Raw genomic sequence first — 9,255 nt, 5'->3', positions numbered from 1 at the left:
GTAAAGCAGTAATGACGACGACGCTTGAAAGAGGTTGGGCGACTTCTAGGTTCTCTGTAGCTGCTGCATCATTTGTCCGGTTTAGCATGATCTATGCCATGGGTAAGTCAGGGCAGAAGTAAATTTGCCACATCACACTTGCCGGGACCACTCTACCCATTTCAGGGATTGCAAATTGACTACGTTCAGCTCCCACTTGTTGGGAAGTATGACTACGTGCTTGTTGTTGTTGATGTCTTTGCAGGTTGGAGGCCGACCCTGTTACCAAGGTAAACAAGTAGGTAACCGCAAAGAAGCTCATGAACGAGGTAAACTGTGAATATGGGGTACCAGAAGTGATTCAGAGTCAGACAGAGGTATAAACTTCGCAGGTGAATGTAACATGTCATGTCTGCTCTGGGTGTATCCCAGGCCTTTTACATACTCTACCATCTTTAGAGTAGTGGAAAGGTGGAGAGACGTAGTGGCACGCTAAAAAGTAAGATACTTAAAAAATGACGCCACTTTGGAAAGACTGTCCTCCAATAGCCTTATACAGTGTTAGATATGAACCCAGGGGGGATTATACATTGTCTCCCTACGAGATTGTTTGGGCTAGCCCCAAGGCTAGGTCGTTACTATCCTCAGTGGTTACAATTACAATCTGATGTGTTGACTGAGTATGTGATTTCCGTTGTTAAAGAACTAACCAAAGCCTATGCACAGGTGTTCTCTTCCAGACTCAGAGGCAGACACTGGGACACATATCTTGCAGCCTGGGGATTGGGTGTGCGTCAAGAAGTTCCTCAGGAAGCACCCTCTTGAGCCCCGATTTGATGGCCCCTACCAGGTGCTTCTGACTACTGCCACAGCTGTGAAACTAGCCGAAAGACTTACATGGATCCATGCTTCATACTGTAAGAAAGCTTCAGATCCGGGAGACCAGTCTTAGTTGTGCCAAAGACATTACTCTGGTTAGGGCTAGTGAGAGAGGAGGGTGGCAACTGGAATCCTTAGTCGGAAGAATATGAGGGTATGGTTACCTTCTAGTATAACTCGTCCAATGCTCAAGTAGCCGCATATTCCTTCGACTATTGTACTGTGGTCCCGTGTCTAGGCGCAAGATCCCACCGCAGGCCAGATTTAGCTCAGTCCAGCTGGTTATATGACTTATATACCCGGGGAATACAATATGTTTGTGCCACTGATAACGTCTGGGGAGAAGACTGCCGTTATTGGGGATTAGTGGGATGGAACGCAGGAACAGACTAGTCCTATAAACCGCGAAGTGCCTTAAATAAGAAAAATAAGAGCGGGAAATCCCTAATTAGTCGTATAACCCTCCTTGAGAATAATAAGGACAGCAGGTATTGGAAGGCTGAACTTAGTATGCTGCTTGGTTTTAATGCGGTTGTTACACTAACCATGGGAGATCCAAGCCCGGGGGACGGGGAGACTTATAGTCTGGGGACATACCGGTACGGGAGGACAGATCCCTTAGGGAAGTTTAAAATAAGGGGTATGGTAGATGCAGCCGAATGGAAGCCTTCACTTAGTCCCGTGCCCATAATTAACCCCCTCCGCCGTAAGATAAAGACCTTGACGAACATGATGATCATAGCCGACCCTACCTTTGAGGACACCTTGACAGTAGCGACTGGCTACTCTGACCAGAATCTCTGGTTGGAGTTGATGAGGTACAATGCTAACAGGAGCAACAAGTCTAACTGTTGCGTGTGCGGTAGTGCCCGACCACACTCGGGGATGGTCCCCCTAAATCTCCCTGTAGATGCTGAAGAGTGGTTTATTAGTCTCTTCACGAACATTTCCGCTAATTACACTGTCCGTGAGAAATGGAAGAAGGAATACTCTATAACTACTTAAGTGTTTTGCACCGGAGAGAGTATTACTGACTACCCTGGAAACTACACCTGCCAGGCAAATAGGCAGGGTGGAGGGAGATTTTTGGGGAACTCACCAACGGGTATTGCTCCTCCTACAGTATGATAGGAGGGGAATAGGTGCAGAATCAGGTCCAGTCCTTAGGAGACGTTTACTGGCTTTGTGGAGACATAAGGTAGAGGACCCGCCTGGAGGGTAATTGGACAGGGGAGTGTGCCTTAGTAAAGCCCTTATGCTCCTCCACATCCTGTCAGACACCAACGTTTCCCTTGTTTGAAAAAGATGAAGAGCCAGTTCCGATAATGTAAACCACATACGCTACCAAAGAAAAGGAGAAATGTACTAGTACTGTGCCTGCCCCGATCTCCTAAGATGGATTGTCAGTGGAATTCCCATTTGCCTAGGGATAGTGCAGAAGACCTTAGGTTCCGGCGAGGGCACACCCTGTGGGGTGTTAACTTGTACAGATAGAGGGTATGGATGCCCGGAAATGAGCCCAGGGAATCCATGGCCTCCCTCTGAGGTAAGGTAGGGATCCCCCCCCCTCCTAGGAGTAGGGACTTACGGGCAGTGGGAAAGCCCTGACGCAAGGGTGAGGCGACTTGGACGTGTTCACCATTAGGACTATCTCCAGGAGGGACATTGGTGTGGGTGAAGATTAGGGAGTCCCACGCCGTGCGTACCTGTGTACGCTACTAGTATTGTAACATTATGCTAGAGCGAGAAGAGAGACCCCTGGTGGTAGTTTTGATCTACACGTGTACATTGACGTCATAGGATAGCCAAGGGGGGTACCTGACAAGTTTTAAACATTAGAGACCAAGTTAAAACTAGATTCGAGTCCATTTTCCTGATCATTAGGGTAAATAAACGTTGACTGGATTAATTATGTTTATTATAATTAGCAGTGGTTTATAAATTATACTAGAGACGCCTTATAGGGACTAGTCGACCAATAGGACCTACCTCGACTATGACTTTTTTTAAAATAGAGTGACCTTAGATATGACTTTAGCTAAAAAGGGGAGTGTCTGTAAGGTGATAGGGGAGACTTGTTGTACCTACATCCTAGACGACACGTGACCCGCGGGTAAAGACGCAGTTGCTATTAAGAAGCTGACCGCACTAACTAAAAAGAGCTAACTTTTGGGACCAGCCCTCGCCATGGATGAGCGGGTGGAAAAGGATCCTGGCACAGACGGGCGTCGCTGTTGTATGTGAACTGATGGTTACCTTTTCTGTTCTAGTCTGCTGTGTTATCCCCTGTGTCAGAGAGACCTGTGAAACTGATGCTGGAAAAGCCGCTCCCACCATGAGTTTGCTGGATGCATCCCCAGAAGGAGTGGACAAGTCCTACACCCCCTTGAAGACCCTAAAACGAACCTTCAACGCGCTCCAGTTATAGGCTCATGCGCAGAAAACTGTGAAAATTAGATAGAAAATTAGAGGATAGACATTTTAAGGGGGGATTGTGATAGACATGATGATTATTTATAAAATGTCTATCGATTAATATAACCCAAATGTATTTTGCTATTGTAATGACTTTTAGCTCAGGAGTTTAAAGGACACACACACAATCTAATCATAGTATTTGCTAGACAATGGATGTCTGATCTAATGTTAGTTAAGTACATAGAAGTTACACAAGTTGCACAACCAGCTTCTAAGAGTTAAGGGCCATAGTCTCTGTGTATATCCTTATATCCTGTGTTTAATACTGAGTGTTTGTCTAGCCCCCTTCCACTCCTCATCCTGAAGCTAGGTAAACAATGAGTCATCACTACACGGAGATGACTTCAGCTAGAGGACGAAGTCCATACCACCTCAACACTTGGAGGGGGTGGGCAGAGAGGTGGGGGATTCTATATGAACCGACAAATGAGAATCTTATATGTTACTGATGTAATCTGTTGCACGCCCATTGAAGGGCGGTTGTCATGTGTTATAATAAAAAGCCTGAGCCTCTACACATGGTAGAGACTCTCCCAGTTTTAGACCAACATTGGTGTCTGATTCTGGTTCGATGATGTGTGCACACGATACTCAATTTGGAAGCGACAAAATACCCCAAAAGCCTGCTGGAGAAACCGTAATCCAGCACATACCGGAAACACGTTTCAAGTGTATACGTCAAACGTATCTATAGGCCCTGATTCAACCAATGATGGCCAAAATTCTTTCCTTTTTGGCCTCTGTTGTAATGGTATAAACTGGTACACCCGTTTTCTGGTAGTAGAATAGTGTAGTTGACTTACAGGCATAGAAAAATATCATGGGAGTTTAGTGGAGAGGTATGGAAATAGTGACCTACGTCGGAGATGTACATCACAAAATAACCCAAAGGCTGATTGTTCCCTTAGTATATGTTAGTTATCACCAACCTCTGGCTCCCAAAGTGTTACCAAACCGAGTCCAGGAACCACAGAAGCCAACGTGCCTGGAAATATGATGCTGCTGCCTACATTTCTCCCGAAGTCTTCACTGACGGACTCCTTGTCAGAGTTTTCACATACTTACAGTATTTTTTCCCTTGCTGTGGACTTGTTGGCATCGGTCATATATGAGGTGGTAGAGCCAAAATGTCTTGTTTGTCCTTTTAGTATTCAGATGTGAACGGACACACATGCTGACTATTCCAAATGCAGATAAGTACAGTAAATAGGAAAATCTAGAAAAGGTACAGATGTGTCCTTCCTTACCGTATTTCGATATATACTAAGATAATGATCAGCCTTGAAAAACAAAATAAGTTATTTTGCATTACTCTGCCGGGTGTTTTCATGCTATATGAGTCTACCTGCAAATGTATCGAATTTATCATCAGAGATTGGAGTTCTTAAATGGTCACTGTTCTTTGATCAAGCTTGTGTTAATATGAAAGCCAATGTAATACGGTAACTAGGAAAAGTGCACTAAACTGCTGACCACCAATGGCCTCACATCCTTCTAACTTTCTGTCCACTGCCTGTTGTCAGGTGATGTTGGTCTATAGTGACAGGAATAACAAGACTGATAAAACAAGAAGTGGAGGAGGGTGATGACTCACAAAAGGCAATAGAAGGAAGGAGGAGCAAGAAGACCTAAGCAAAGACTCACAATCTATTACAGGGAGTGTGTGGGGGTTGTCCCATGCTGCCCATAGAAGTCCATGGAGGGAAGGGGTGGTACAAGCTGCTCTCCTGTGTGCATTGTGTGGAGGCATCATAGCAGCTAATCTCCATACATCAGCTCAAGGAAGAGTCAGAATTAGAGCTATAGTCTGCAGAGGGAAAAACTGCAGAAGAATGTTACATATCGTTTATGTAATGGCCTGAAATAGTGATATTCCTCACATATGGAACTTATTCTGAAAGTATGGGTATGTTTTAACGAAAGTCACGGCTGGCGCGGGTGACAGGTGAGTTGCGGGGGGGAGAGAGGGAGAGAGAGATCTCCCTTCCTCCCCGCCCTTCACCGGCCCCCGAATCTTTAGAGACGAGCGGGGAGATACTCGGCTAAGGCACTACTCGCTCGAGTAATGTGCCTTAGCGAGTATACTCGCTCATCTCTAGTAGACACATTTGTCTTGCAAGCAATGGTGGTGTCTTATGAAATATTGTGTAGAAATGAAAAGCTAGCAGTGACAAATAAGTAATTGGCTTTACTCCCAAGTTCACATTATTATGTAATAATTAGCTAAAAATCTATTAGACATGACTAGATGCCACTGCAATATGCATCCTATGTTGCAACCAACAGTCCAAAGATACAGTATACAGGTGTAAACGAAGTAGTCTGAAGAGTTGGTCTCACTGACTGTGAAAAATTCAATTTGCATATCCTCATGGTAACTGCAACAGGTTGTATGTCGAAGCTATCAAACTGCAGCCCACCAGAGACAAAACTATTCCAATTTTGCCCCCATCATCTTGGCTGCTTTTCTATAGAAAGAGGGAATTTGACGATTTCTCATTGGTCTGTTGATGTATGACATATTGCAGTTGGTGTAGTTCACTAGATTGGCCACCAGGTGCAATTAATAAAAAAAAAAATGTTTTTTTTTTTCATACGACCAATTGCAGTTACTACAACGATATATATATCCCACATTATATTTTTGGGGGTGTTCTGGTTACCAGATAAGATTCCTCCGTATCACTACCTGTGCTGAAATGAAAGGATCAGTACCTGCACCTCCCTCCTCTGCTGCTATAATCCTGCACTGCAGCTTTACTGTGGTCCCAGTGTCTGTTGTGGCAGATGATGTCCGCGAAAGTCACCTGATCGCTGCATCACCTCCCCGATCTACTCAAATCCTGGGCGCCATGATGCCAGGAGTTCAGGACAATGAGGCTGCAGCTGCCAAGTGGCTCAACAAACTCTGAGACCATGGTTGGGGTTGCAGTGTTGGATCGCAGCAGCAGAGGTGTGGTAAGTACTGAGCCCTTTGTTATTTTAGCACATTTGCTGGTATTGGGGGAATCTTATCCAATAACCAGACAACCTATTTAACAGATCTTCCTCCCTGAATCAGTGCGGATCTGTAGTGAGTAGAGATGAGTGAGTATACTCGCTAAGGCACATTACTCGAGCAAGTAGTGCCTTAGCCGAGTATCTCCCCGCTCGTCTCTAAAGATTCGGGGGCCGGCGCGGGTGACAGGTGAGTTGCGGCGGGGAGCGGGGGAGAGAGAGATCTCCCCTCCGTTCCTCCCCGCTCTCCCCCGCCGCTCCCCGCCCTCCACCGGCCCCCGAATCTTTAGAGACGAGCGGGGAGATACTCGGCTAAGGCACTACTCGCTCAAGTAATGTGCCTTAGCGAGTATCCTCGCTCATCTCTAGTAGTGAGTACTAATTAGCTTTGTACAGGTCTACGACCCTGATGCATAGAAGCTTAATAACGGCATACAGAGACCTGTACCACTTCATACAACTTCTGTCACCAGGTTCATGAAGTTTGACTCAGCGCTGAGTGCCGAGTCACGGAGACGGGCGGCCTGCATCATGCAGACTGACAGCTTTCTTTCCTTTTGTGTATAGGGAAAGCTGTCACTCAGCATGCTGCGGGCGGCCCGTCTCCGTGACTCGGTGCTCGGCTCAGAGTCAAATTTCATGAACCTGAAAATAGTACATACAGTTAAAGAGATTCTTTCTGTGCTGCCATGCAGGGCATGGTCAGGTAACAATCTTGCAATTGTAGAATACTGATACAGCGTGCTATGATTTTTTTTTTTTTGGCTGGATTTATGCTAAATCGAATAGAAAACAAAAACTGTATATCTCATAGAGTTCAAGCCTTTCTAAACGGCCACTAAAACTAATGGCTATTGGGAGATCTAGTATCTTAACCACCTAGAAACTTGTTGAGACGCTCATTAGGGAAATATGGCCATATGCATTTGGTATAGATTTAAAGCAACTTGTCACCGGATAGAAAAAATGTCACTTAAAGCAACTTGACACTGGATCGAATCAACAGGCCTGACATCCCTTTCTAACTCTTAGATGCTGCTCCTAGTGTGTTGGTGTCAAGTGGGTGATCCCCAATATTCACTCATAGCAGTTAACATTGAACTGTCAATTAAGTCCACCATTTTTCATTTAGAGTGAGCAGTGAGGGCCGACCACGTGACACATTGAGAGCCCCGGGGGCTGGGCCATCTAGGTGAAGGGAGATGAATATGGAGTAAATAAACTATCATTGAGTCAGCGGGGCCACAACTGCAGAGCTATGCAGCCAGACCCATTGATTCTATCTGGTGACAGGTCCTCTTTAGGCTCCATTCACACGGGGCAGTTCAATTGCAATTTAAACTGCACCAAAAAGTGCATCGGTGAAATCTTGTGTGTTTTTGCTACAGTTCTAGTAAAATGTGGCAAAAAACGCACATGGTTTTAAAATTGCACTTTTTGGTGCGGTTTTAAACTGCCAAAGGTATTGACTAGAGATGAGCGAGCATGCTCGTCCGAGCTTGATGCTCATCTCTATATTATAATAGGCACAGTTTGCCTTACTCGAAAGTACTCGGCACTCGAGCGAGCACCATTAGATGCTCGGGTAAATTTCAGGAGAGAGAGAGAACGAACCGTCCCCTATGCCGAGCATGGGGCACCTTGAAAAATACTCGATTCTCCCATTGACTTCAATGGGGTTCGTTACTCGAACCGAGCTCTCGAGCATTACTAAAAGCTCAGCTTGAGTAACGAGCACCCGAGCATTTTGGTGCTCACTCATCTCTCGTATTGACCACTGTAGGATCATCATGTCCAATTGCATCCTAAACATCATAGTAGGCAATTTACTAATTGGTTTTAGAGGTTTTTCACAGTTTTCCTTATTTATTAGAGATGAGCGAGTATACTCGCTAAGGCACATTACTCGAGCGAGTAGTGCCTTAGCCGAGTATCTCCCCGCTCGTCTCTAAAGATTCGGGGCCGGCGGGTGACAGGTGAGTTGCGGCGGGGAGCAGGGGGAGAGAGAGATCTCCCCTCCGTTCCACCCCGCTCTCCCCGCCCCCCGAATCTTTAGAGACGAGCGGGGAGATACTCAGCTAAGGCACTACTCGCTCAAGTAATGTGCCTTAGCGAGTATACTCGCTCATCTCTATTATTTATGAAGCCACATTCCTGGTTTGCACCCCTGACAATGGGCTGCTCTATTCATAATATAACCGCATATGGAGAAGCGCATGATTGGAGACTTATGTTCGCAGCTTCTGATGACAGATACTCACTCTGACAGTCCAGGACTTATACATATCAAAAAAAGGTTTGGTATGGTGTTAGCCAGTAGAGTAAAGTGTGATTGTTCTCAGTGAGAGAAACCAAGTAATCTTGTAGATATGATACCTTTTAATGGCTAACAAAAATACATGATGTTACAGCGAGCTTTCGGGGATATCGTATAGATATCCCCAAAAGCTCACTATAACATCATGTATTTTTGTTAGCCATTAAAAGGTATCATATCTACAAGATTACTTGGTTTCTCTTACTGAGACCAATCACACAGGACTTATACAAGCATAGAGAAAACTAGCCCATGTCCTGTGGTTTTCATCAGAGGTTGCAGATGGAGGTCACCCCTAAGTTCATATGTGAAGAAATGTGTGAATAAATGAATTTCGGATGGAATCAAGATGAGTTTGTCATTGAGCGGATGCTCTTGTGCATTGTGCTAATGCATTCCCTTTAATTGCGTTATCAGAAAACATATTTTCGTTAGTTACAGCTGATCCCGTAGACACTGCAGGACAACATGGTGGTCATTAAAAATGGACAGATTTTCTAAATACTGCTAAATTTAACATTAATTATTTCCTAATTCAAGAAGAATGGAATAATGTTCAATGTACAGTTTAGCAAAAATTGGGTTATGCCTAGTGCAAGGCCAAG

Source organism: Eleutherodactylus coqui, chromosome 4 (assembly GCF_035609145.1).
Source record: "Eleutherodactylus coqui strain aEleCoq1 chromosome 4, aEleCoq1.hap1, whole genome shotgun sequence".
In the NCBI taxonomy this organism is placed as follows: domain Eukaryota; kingdom Metazoa; phylum Chordata; class Amphibia; order Anura; family Eleutherodactylidae; genus Eleutherodactylus; species Eleutherodactylus coqui.
Note: the sequence above shows the minus strand (reverse complement) of the source record.